This window comes from Malania oleifera, chromosome 2 (genome assembly GCF_029873635.1).
Source record: "Malania oleifera isolate guangnan ecotype guangnan chromosome 2, ASM2987363v1, whole genome shotgun sequence".
Classification (NCBI taxonomy): domain Eukaryota; kingdom Viridiplantae; phylum Streptophyta; class Magnoliopsida; order Santalales; family Ximeniaceae; genus Malania; species Malania oleifera.
Genome location: NC_080418.1, coordinates 41,648,241 through 41,661,512, shown reverse-complemented (window position 1 = coordinate 41,661,512; position 13,272 = coordinate 41,648,241).

Below are 13,272 nucleotides of genomic sequence, written 5' to 3'. Positions count from 1 at the left end.
GTTGTGGTTGAGTTGATTTAAGTTTGTGATTGTATTGGAGGTGTGTTTGTTGTGCTTGTTGTTATAACACAATAACATGAAGAAACAAATAATTATTTTTAAAACCCAATTCACCCTCCTCTTGGGAAGCTATCCTAATTTCAATTGGTATCAAAGCCTAGTTATAGTAAATTCCTAACAAGAAGTTATAAAAAGATCTAAATGGCAAACATAGGAGTAGCTCCTTTTGGAGAGGGCCAATCCTCAACTCGTCCACCAATCTTTTGTGGACACAACTATACCTTTTCGAAAAAGAGAATGCAAATCTATCTCTAACACATGGATTGGAAAGCGTGGGAAGTAGTTATGGATGGAGACCTTATTCCCACTACAATAGTAGATGGAAAACAGGTTCCAAAAGAGAAAAAAGATATGATTGATTCAGATTATAAAATGCTTCAAATAAATTCAAGTGCTATAAATGCTTTATACTGTGCTTTAGATGTTAACGAATTTAATAGGGCCATGGCCTACAAGACGGCTAAAGAAATATGGGACAAATTTGAAGTGACATATAAAGGAACTATTGATGTTAGGGACAATAGGATAGACATGTTAACAAGCAAGTATGAAGCATTCAAGATGAATTCAGATGAAACCATATCAAGTATGTACACAAGATTTACCCACATAATCAATTCCTTAAGTGCCTTAGCAAAAACTTATACTACTTACGAAATGATTAGAAAAATTCTAAGAGGCCTTCCCTCCATATGGGAACCAAAGGCTATAGCAATTACAGAAGGTAGAAACCTTAAGACCACTTCCTTAGATGAACTCATAGGTTCACTCCTTACCTATGAAATGTCTTTAAAAGAAAGGAATCCTGAACCAAAGCATAAGAGATTCATTGCACTAAAAGCATCTAGCCACAGCTCAAGTGAAGAGGAAAGTGAAACAAGTGACTTAGATCAAGAAGAATTAGCATTCATCACTTTGAGACTAGGTAAGTTCTATAGAAGGAATAAAAGATTTCCTAGAAAGTTCAATAAAAGGAAACCTAAAAAAGGAGAGGCATGTAGAAAAGAAAATAAGACTAAGAATGAACCTCCAATATGCTATCACTATAAGAAACCAGGGCATATCAAATCGGACTGCTCGTTGCTCAAGAAAGACAAGAAGAAAAAGAAGGAAGCTATGAAGGCCACTTGGGATGACACAAGCTCTAGCGAGATGGAAAACGAATCAAGTGGACAAGAGATGGAAAATATATGCTTCATGGCGAATAACGAAGAGGTAAATTCCTACTACTCTTCATCAGAACCATACAATGAGTCTTGTGATGAGTCATGTGATAGTATGCCCTCATACAAGGAATTACAAGCTAAATTTTTTTCTTTACATAAAAGATTCATAAAAATTTCCAAAAGAAATATGACCTTAAAAGATCAATATAAAGAACTATTGAAGCAACTTGAATGATTCAAAACCATTGAAAAAGAAAAGGACTCTTGTATTAAGAAGTTAAAAGAGGAAGGAAATAAAGTAACTCAAGAGTTAGGCAAAACTCATGAAGATGATTTGAATAAAAAGGATTTAGAAGTAAATGAACTTAAGAAGTCAGTGGAGGATAAGGAGAAAATTATATATAACTTGACCAAAGGTAAAAAATTTTTTGAAAAGATGTTTGTGCAGCAAAGGCTTCATGGAAATAAAGAAGGGATTGGTTATAATGGTAAAACAAATAAAAGGAATAAAATATTATATATGGGATACTTTGTCAAAGAAGCCACACACTATACCAATACTTCTTCAAACAAAAAACATGAACACACCACTTGCTACATGTGTAAGGCTAAAGGTCATGTAATGTTCAACTGCCCTTTAAAAAAAAAGTATGTTAAAGTTCAAGGAGAATGGAAAGTCAATAATGAAACTAAAAACAACTCAAAGAAAGTTAAAAGAATTTGGGTTCCAAAGACTGCTACAATGAATCCCTCATTGTAGGTATGCTTTACGACTACACTGTCAACGGATAAATGGTACTTGGACAGCGGATGTTTAAGACACATGACCGGTGATAGGACAAAGTTCACTACTTTGAAACACAAGGATGGGAGATACTTCACCTTCGACGACAATGCCAAAGGTAAAATTATCAGCATTGGAAAAATAAGTAAAGAACCTTGTCTCACCATTAACAATGTTCTATTAGTAGAAGGATTGAAACACAACCTTTTGAGCATTAGCCAATTAAGTGACAAAGGGTTTGAAATAATCTTTAAGAAAGAAAAATGCATTATCCAAAATCCTAAGAACAATGAAACATTGTTTATAACTCATAGGATAAACAATGTTTATTGTATAAACCTTGAGAGCTTAGTAAATCAAAACGTAACTTTTCTGGCAGCAATGAATGAAATAAGTTGGCTATGGCATAGGAAACTAGGACATGCTACCATGGACTTATTATCCAAATTATCAAAGAAAAATCTTGTAAATGGATTACCAAATACCAAATTCATAAAAGACAAGATGTGTGATGCATGCCAAAAGGGAAAGCAAGTCAAAACAAGCTTCAAAAAGAAAAAAAATATATATCTACTAAAAGACCCCTAGAACTATTACACCTAGACTTATTTGGTCCAATTAGAACCTTAAGCCTAGGAGGTAAACAATATGCTTTTGTAATAGTAGATGACTATTCAAGATTTGCTTGGGTATTATTCTTAGTAAACAAAGATGAAGCCCGTGACATACCAATCACCTTGTGCAAGAAATTACAAAATGAAAATGGGGTAGTTATAAGAAATAAAGCTAGGTTAGTAGCACAAGGCTACTATCAAGAAGAAGGTATTGATTACGATCAAACTTTTGCTCCTATAGCTAGAATGGAAGCAATTAGGATGCTCTTAACTTATGCAGTCCATAAGGATTTTAAATTATACCAAATAGATGTAAAGAGTGCATTCTTAAATGGATATATAAATGAAGAAGTATATGTTAAACAACCTCCTTGTTTTCGAAAATTCAAAAAATCCAAATCATGTATTTAAGTTAACAAAAGATTTATATGGATTAAAACAAGCTCCTAGAGCTTGGTATGAAAGACTAAGCAAGTTCCTACTTCAAAACAATATTTCAAAAGGAAAGATAGATAGCACTTTAATTATAAAAACCAAAAATAAAGACATGCTTATAGTACAAATTTATGTTGATGACATTATTTTTTGGAGCAACTCATGAGGATTTATGCAATGAATTTGCTAAGTCTATGCAAAAAGAGTTTGAGATGAGCATGATGGGAGAGTTAAATTACTTCCTAGGGTTACAAATTAAACAAGCTAAAAATGGAACATTCATAAATCAAACTAAATATATTAAAGAAATGTTGAAAAAGTTTGATATGGAAGAAAGCAAACCTATAGGAACTCCTATGAGCACCTCAGCGAGTCTTGATAAGGATGAAAAAGGAAAACTTGTGGATACCAAGCATTATCGAGGGATGATAGGAAGCTTACTATATCTAACAGCAACCATACCAGATATCATGTTTAGTGTATGTATATGTGCTAGGTTCCAATCAGCTCCTAAGGAATCACATAAAATAGCAGTAAAATGAGTTCTTAGATATCTACTAGGCATACTCGAACTAGGCTTATGGTATCCAAAGGAAACTGAGTTTGAAATGATAAGCTGTTTAGATATAGATTTTGCTGGATGCAAAATAGATAGAAAGAGCATTAGTGGAACTTGTCATTTTCTAGGACACTCGTTAGTCTCATGGTCTTCAAAGAAACAAAATTCTATGGCATTATCCACAGCTGAAGCAGAATACATAGTAGCTGGGAGTTGTTGTGCCCAAACGTTATATATGAAACAACAATTATGAGATTTTAAAATTCAATATCAATCTATTCCAATAAAGTGTGACAACACAAGTGCCATAAATATTTCAAAAAATCTGGTATCTCACTCAAGAACAAAACATATTGACATAAGACATCACTTCTTGAGATATCACGTGCAAAATGAGGACATAACACTAGAATTTGTCAATGCAAACGATCAATTAGTAGACATATTCACAAAATCACTCTCCGAAGAGCAGTTCATATTCATTAGACGAGAATTAGGAATGATGCATATACGAGAAGCTATTTAATCAGAAAATCTTCTTGGCAGGCGACTGCCATGCTACTGACTTTGCATTTTTCCTTGTTGATAGGCGCCTGCCTCCTCGTAGCAGGTGATTGCCTTATGACGGGTAAGGGTTTAAAACCCTATTATGTGTCCTTTTAACTACTCTCAAGTGCCTGCCCATTCTCCTCTCACTCCAAAATCTTTCATTCCTACTCTTTTTCAAACAAATTTCTCTTCCAAATCCGTCTGAAATCGTGATTCAAACCCAAACTTTGCATCATCTCGCATAAAGTTCTAAGGTTTATTAGTTTCACTCTTCAAAAAAAAACATGCCTCAGATCAAATTGGTTTCTAACAAGGGTATCTCTTTCTCCACACGAATCAACTACGATGAAGTAGAGAAGTGGTTAGTAACTCCTCACGCCCAAACCCTCAATAGAAATCAAATAGCTTAAGCAGAACCGATTCTAGGTAAAGTACTTGATGTTACATTCTTCAATTTTGATTTTCCTAAAATCATAGAGTTTTTTATGGAAATTGGATGGGAATGATTTATCACATATCAAGCAAAAGGGTACTATCCAAATGTAGTACGGATTTTATATGCTAACATGGAGATACTTGACAATGGAATAAAAACAAATCTCCTAGGGTAGAGTATTCATCTTACTCCCATATCTTTGGGAAAAAATTTTCGCATTAAGTCGGGAGATTTCGAAGTTCAAATTTCTGAAAAACAATGGATAATGGCACATGGATTCACTCTAGAGGAATTTTTACCTCTAGTCATGACTGATACACTCATCTCCTTTGGGCATCCACCCCTTTACAAAAAGCTCAATCACGAAGCTATAATCTTGCATAAACATATTACGTATAATATCCTATCTTGATCTGGTTCCCATGACCATGTTTCTTTCTTAGATTGTTTTATTATGTCATGTATTCTTAAAAGGAAAAAGCTAGATCTTCCAAGTTTACTTCTCAAATGGATAAATATGAAAGTTGATGCCCCTTGTATCATTTTACCATATGCTGGGATATTGAATATGGTATTTGCACATTTTAATGTTCTCACACCATCATTCAACTTCACTAGAAAAACTCATTATGATATCTTTTCTGACACAATTTTTAAGCATATGGGATATAAGTAAACTACTCAAGGATGGTTTCACAAGGGACATCGCCACACCACATCTGCACCATCTCCTCAGCCTTCCATGCCAGCACCTTTAGTACAGCTAGACTCATAAACTCCCTCTTGGTTCATTATGTGATACCCCATGGATGAAAGACTTAAAAAGATTAGATGTTACTACCCATATCAACAAGGTGCACCTTTCTCATCGGAACCTTTCCCATAAGAACTCCATAGTTAAGTGTGCTTGGCTTGGAGCAATCTTGGGATGGGTGACCACCTGAGAAGTTTTCTCAGGAAGTGTGTGAGTGAGGACAAAACACACTGAAAAGGACACGTGTTGGTTTCTAGGGCTAGTCATTAGTCTGATAAGGCCCGCCCCCTGTTGTCTGGTCCAGGTGGAGGAGGAGAGATGTAGTGCTCCCTGGCAGACCTAGGTTGGGGTATTACAAATGGTGTCAGAGCCAACACCCAGACGAAAGTGTGATGAGATTCACATCGCCTGGGTTTGAAAATGTGGGTTCGCAACGAGGATGTTGCGTTCTATAAGTGGGGGAGAATGTGATACCCCATGGATGAAAGACTTAAAAAGATTAGATGTTACTCATATCAACAAGGTGCACCTTTCTTTTCGGAAGCTTTCCCACAAGAACTCCATAGTTAAACGTGCTTGGCTTGGAGCAATCTTGGGATGGGTGACCACCTAGGAAATTTTCTCAAGAAGTGTGTGAGTGAGGACAAAACACACTAAAAAGGACACGTGTTGGTTGGTGGGGCCAGTCATTAGTTTGATAAGGCCCGCCCCCTGTTGTCTGGTTTAGGTGGAGGAGAAGAGATGTAGTGCTCCCAAGTAGACCCAGGTTGGGGCATTACACATTCCATTTTACAATCACTATATGAATTTCAGCGATGGGATGAGCACTGGTCTTGGTACTCTTTAGGAGAAGGTTTCCACTGTGGAAACTCATTGTTCAAATCTTGTTCAACGTGTTGATAAGATTAAGAAACACTTGGTTTGTTCTTCCAAAGGCAAAAATCCAATGGATATTAGCACGGTTCCATATAGTGATGATGAATCTGCTGAAAATTCTGAAGAAGAAGAAGAAGAAGAAGAAGATGAAAGTGGGTCTAAGGAAGCCTCAGATTGATATGCTTCATCCTTGTGATATTTTATTTTGCTTATGTATTAGTATTTCTATGTATTTCATTGGACAACATTTCTTTTGTGTTTGTAAGACCTAAAAGTACTCTGTATTTCAGTTCTTCCCTATGTTTTTTGTTGTATCACCCTCTTTTCCTTTTTGATTGATGTCCAAAGGGGGAGAGTGTTTGAGAGAGAGAAGAGCAAAAGGAAATATGTATGCTTGTAATATAATGGCTTGTATGAATGCATATGAATGGCTTGTATCAATGCATTTTGTACATGACTTTATGAATGTATTTGATATGCTTGTATGAATATATGCTTGAATGAATACATTTGGTATATGCTTCATAACCTGATCATTGTGTATGAAAACCCCATGTTTGTTGAAAGGGGGAGCCATGAGCCGTAAATTTTTTGCTCAAAAGGAAAGTATGTAAGTGGTATTTTCCTACTTTTTGCTTTAGATTTGTCATCATCAAAAAGGAGGAGATTGTTGGCCTAACAAGACTTACAATTCTTATTTTGATGATAACAAATCACGATAAGTTTGATATGGTTTGTTTCAAGTGAAACTCTTTCAGGAAGAAGGCAAAGCTTACAGAAACTCCAAGCCCAAATGGATGATAAAGCTCATGATGAATGTCCTATACAAAAGGTTCAAGAAAGAAAGATGATCAAAAGCTCAAAGGTGATATATGATCATAGAAGAACAAGGACTTACTTGAAGATCAAAAGAATAGAGTTTTAAGGATGTGTGTATGTAAGTACTTCATGTAAACTTCAATATAAACTGAATTGAACCTTTTATAAATCAAAAGAAACTTAGAAATGTATATTTAGAAAAACCCTAAAGTATGTTTTTAAAATCAAAGTAAATAAAGGTTTAAAAGAAGAAAATTTTTTTAAACAATATAAAGTGAAGCTGAAGAGCTAGGAGACTACCCAATTTAGAAAAGGAATTTTTAAAGTGGCAGTAGGGTGCCAAGTGATTGCCTAGGTTTTGGAAGGCGACTGCCAATATTCTGGATCGTTCAATTTCTTCTATGGCAGGCAACAGCCAGGTCGTGGCAGGCAACTGCCACTCGAACATATTTTTAAAAATTCTTAACGGGAAGATTTTTTAAATGGATTTCTTGGGCACTACTCTTTTGAAAAACTTGAAGATTACTCCAAGTAAACTTGGGGGGGCAAGGGATTACTTTTAAACATCTCTAAATAGCCCCAAACTTCAAATATTTTTATACCAAGAAATTTTTCAACAATCAAAGTTCTCTAAAAGCTCTTAAACTCTCTTGTGTTCATCCTACTTCAACTATTGAATTGCTGCTGATACAAATTATGAATTAGAGCCTTCAGAGTCCGAATCTTTCAATACTTGGAAGATCTATTTGGTTATCTAAATTCAATTTGAGCTTCAATCTTTTTATATTGATTTACTTTGAAGTATATTTGTGCTGAATCTTGTACTAATCAACTCTGCTATGAGAGTGTCTCTTGTACACAAATCGTTTTTTATCTTGTTTCTTGTTTATAGATGATTCAAGGCTATAGAATCATTGGATTGAGGGAATATCGTTTGGAGAGGCTGACTATAGCCTAAAGGAAGGAGTAGTTATAATTGATATTGTTCGACCCGTTAACGGAACTGAACTAGTGAATCCTTTAGTGGTTTGCTAAAGGCGAGGACGTAGGCTGGGTATAAGCCGAACTTCGTAAAACCTTGTGTCTCTCTCTTCTTTCTTACTGTTTATTTTTTAGCAAAATTTACAACCTGCGTAGATGCTTTAAAATTGATAAATTCTGAGTGTATGGTTGTTAAATAGACCAGAAGCTAATTTGTTTTGGCTTGATCAACATTGATTGCCTAAACTAAAAGGGACTACGTTGGTTGATTATCCTAAACTTATAAAACTGAAAGTTTATTTTAAAAAACTAAACACTAGGAAGAAGTGTGATTGTGAAATAACACAGGGCTTATATAAATTCAATGTGGTTTACACTATGTTGCAAGGCTATTGAAACAAAGATCAAGATATTGATTGTTTTTTATTTTATTGTGGTTGACTTGATTTAAGCTTGTGACTGTATTGGAGGTGTGTTTGTTGTGCTTGTTGTTATAACACAATAACATTAAAAAAGAAATAATTTTTTTTAAAACCCAATTCACCCCCCTCTTGGGAAGCTATCCTAATTTCAAAAGCCACGAGGAATCTAAAGTACATATCACTTGGCTCAATCCATGGAACTAGAAGAATAAAAAGATGAAGAAGCAAGGTTCATGTTCAAGATCTTCAATGGGAATGGGTATTTAGAATTGAATGTATGTACATATGTCATATGATATAATTTGAAGCTCAAATATACCCTAGACAGACCTGAGGACTCATGCATTTTATGAAAGATTCATTTACATTAGTTATAGGTTGAATGAATTTTTAGAGGCAAATTTTTGAGGCCTCATCTACGAACCCCATGGCCTCATGGATGAATGCATGAAGGCCACTCGGCAATGAACAATTTTCTCTCATCGACAAAAAAATACTGAGAGCCCAAAAATTTTAGACAGTGCTCTCATCGACGAACTCATGGCCTCATCGAAGAATGAGTGTTGTACACTCGTCGATGAACATACCCATTTGTTGACGAAGGTCGCGGCACTAAATGGCGTCTCAGCGAGGATTCACGCGAAAATTACGTAATCTAATTGATCCAACGGCTAGAACTTAATCTAGGGTCGAGAACACTTATAAAAATAATCTCTAAACACTAGAAGAACACTTTTTTGCATATTATTGAGTGCCTTGAACTTTTTGCCAATATTCTGAGAGCCTTGAACATATTGCTAAACTTGTTCCTTCACTCCAAAGATTTTACATCCAATTTTGGGCATTTGTTACGTTGATCAAAAGGTATTCATGCGCTTACTTTGCAAGCGTTATTACTATTGAGGTTTGAGTAGTTTGAGCATTCAAATCCTATTTTCTTGTTTCCCACATTCATTATATTTAATATTTTCTTGGGAGCAAAAATATTCTTGTGTTTTTTATATTCATTGATCGAATAAAATACTTGAGAAAAGTTTTACTAAAACTAAAATCTTTGAGATATTCAAAGCTATATTTTCATTCAAAGATTTGATATTTGGTTATTGCAAAAATTATCTGATTGCAAATTCTAAGAGCTTCTAGATACATATTTTTTAGGAATAGTTTTCTAAAATATTGTTTAAATCTTTGCGATATTCAAGGTCATATTTTTTTTTTCAAGGATTTAATTTTACAAGTTATTTGATAGCAAGAACTTTGATCTGCATATTATTCAAGACTTTATTTATAAAGATCTTATTTGTTGTTCTTTCCTAAAGTGAGTTGAAATCAAACCCTAACATCTCCAAAGTTTTATTTTTAAGAAATTATTTTTGGGAGATATTAATTAAAAATAAATTTGGGAAGCATCACATTACTCATATAACAATCATTTCGTTACATACAGATTGAGTTTCATGTTTTATCATATGAGTATGTACTAGAAATTTCTATTGTACTCACTAGCTTAGTTAGATGCATTTTGAGTTTTGTAAAAATTGTAATCTTTATATTTTCAAGGTTCGGGTTGTGAACCTGGTTTGAGGAGGAAGCTATGTGAAATTAGGATAGCTTCTCAAGAGGGGGGTGAATTGGGAATTTAAAAAATTTCTTTTTAATTCATTTTAAGAATACTTGACTTCTTTTATTGTTTAACCAATTCTTTTACTTGTTTGTTTAATTTTTCAAATACACAATAACTTGGTTTATTTTATACAATCAGCAACACAAGCACTTAAACATCTAAATCACCAAACAACCTTTCAATCAACCACACTATCCAAACTAATTAAACACAACTTGAAAGCAAACAACCAAACCAAAATTAAGATATACAGTAGTAAGAAATTAGGATGGTTGTTTGCTTATGTATGCCTTATAATTATGAACCAAGCCCTGTAGTTGAATGATATGCTTGTTAAAATAAATTTGCTTCTTTTTATATGATTTATAACCACGCATCCACACTCTTCCCAAAATTCAAAATTCAAGTAAACTCTTAGTTAATTTTCTTTGGATGTTTTAACCAAGTAACGTACTCCCGTATGGTTTCCGCAAAGTATGGTTTAACCAACATACTCCCTTTCGGTTTCCACAACCCAAATCAAAATTGAACTTTAAGTTTGTTTGATTTCCAAATATACGTAATGTATATGATTTCAAATTTAAACCATCCACGCAATATAAATATGCTAAAAATAAAGAGTAAGGGAAAGAGAGTGAGACACAGGATTTTACGAGGTTCGGCTTCAACACAGCCTACGTCCTCGCCTTTGGAAAAACCACCAAAGGATTCACTAAACATGTTCCTTTATGGGGCGGAACAATACCTTTACACACTCCTTCAGATGGTTAGAGCAGCACCTCTCTAAGCGATAATCCCTCGCCTAGCCAATGTTCTAGAAAACTTGGAATCATCACAATCTACAAGAATATAATATAAATTCTGTGTACAAAAAATACTTTCAAAATTTAGAGCAGGTTGTACAAATTGAGATGTAAATTGTACTTAAAAAAAAAAAACCAAAGTAAATTAGAATATATGAAACTCTAAAGTTTTTAGAAGTCACCAATGGTTCGTTTAAAAGAGAAATGAAATTGCAACCCAGAACCGAGCTTTGATATTTTCAATCTACCAAAATTGTAGAATTCCTTTCCAGCAAAAGATGTGAGCAAAGAAGAACTTTAGCAGAATTTCAGCACAAGATGAATTTCAAATTTTATCTAATTTCTTTCTTTTCTTGTGTTTTCTCTATCATGTTTTTTTCATTACTCAAAGAGGTATGTATGGGCTTTTTCAAATAATAATGTCCTCATTAAATTAGGTAGCATTAAATTATTGAAATAATTTTGAAATTAAAAATTTTTCAAAAAACAAATTTCTCATTTATTTAGGTAGCAATAAATTATTGAATTAATTTTGAAATTTAAAATTTTTCCAAAGAACAATTTCCTCATTTAATTAAATCATTGAATTAATTTTGAAATTCAAAATTTTTCCAAGGAACAATTTCCTCATTTAATTAGGTAGCATTAAATTATTGAATTAACTTTGAAATTCAGAATTTTTCTAAAGAACAATTTCCTCATTTAATTAAATTATTGAATTAATTTTGAAATTCAAAATTTTTCCAAAGAACAATTTCTTCATTTAATTAAATTGTTGAATTAAACTCTTCTTTGCTTAATTAATCTTGGAATATTAACTTATTTAACCTTGAAAAAAGTGTTCCAAGATTTAAGCTAAAGTCTCTAAGTCTCTTTGTCTAATGAGCTTCAAAATGAAAAAAAAAAAAAAAAACATATTTTAAGCTCTTTTAACAAGGTATTTATTAGTTTCTTTTGATTTATGAGAGCTTCACATATCTAAATAGCATTTGGCTTTGAAGTACTTACAACAGTTCTTCTAATTATGATCTTCTTAAATTCTTCAACCTCCTTCAACCTTTTGAGGTTCACTTTTGACTCTGGGTTTGCTTGTCATTAAACTTCTTAATTTGTCATTCATTGCCTTCAACATCCTGAGGAGCTTTCATTAGATTAACATTGAGCTTTCATTAGATTAACATTGAGCTTCAACCTATCAACCTTGAGAGTTTTTTTACCTAAATCACATCACTTAATATCATATGTTAAAGCATCCTTCATTTTGTTATCATTAAAATAGGATTGAAAAGCATAGTTAGGTCAACAATCTCCCCCTTTTTGATGATGACAAATGTGGAGCAAAAAATATGAATAAGCCTAAAAAATCTCCCCCTTACAACTTGCTTTATTCTACTCCCCCTTATGATGAGCATTTCTTTAACAATTTGTAGATTCAAGTCCAATTATGCTCATTACTCAATTTTCTTATTGCTTAAATTTTTCATTCTAATCATACTCAACATGCTCAAGTTTCAATATCATGCTCTCAATATCATGCTTTATCATGCTTTTAATCAATTTAATCTTTATCATGCCTATCAAGCTCACAATCATGATTTTGCTCAAATACTACTCCCCCTTTTGACATCAATCAAAAAGGGTAAACATTTAAAAGAACATATGATCACACACTTCTCAATCATGCCAAAATCCAAAATCATATTTCATATTAGGCATTCTTATTTCATATGTGTTGTGACATCTTGGAATTTTAAATCATGCATATGGTGCTCAACATTCATATTTGTGAAAAAAAACTTAAAAAAAAGAAATTGTCATGCATAATGCATCATTCAAATACCATGATCATGACAATATTACCAATGCTCATGATCATGTTGTATTGCTTAAAGATCAAGTGATATATTCATGGATACCAATATACATATTAGTTATTCATATTGAAATTTTATCATGCACTTCTCATAGATTCAAATTTTTTATTCTTTCATGTGATTATAAGCATACATGATCAAGATATTAAAAAATAACTTTATGCTTAGATTTTCAAAATACCAATTTCAAGATGCCAATTTTTCAAACGTCCACATGTAGCATGCTGTGTATCATATATCATGAATCTATTTTACAAGCAACAAGGAAAGCAATTCAAACTCAGTGTTGAATTATACAACACATCAAAGTACATGCCAAAACAAATTTTGATCACTTAAACCCTAGGTGATCCTAGAAATTGTAGATATTTCTTTAAGTCTGGTTCCTTTTAGTTTGCTTCTTTACTATGTAGTAGACCATGTTCTCTTCTTATGGTTATAAATTTATCTTCTAAGAGTGGTTTAATAAAGATATCAACCCATTGGTCATTTGTATTAGTGAATTCCAGAATTATG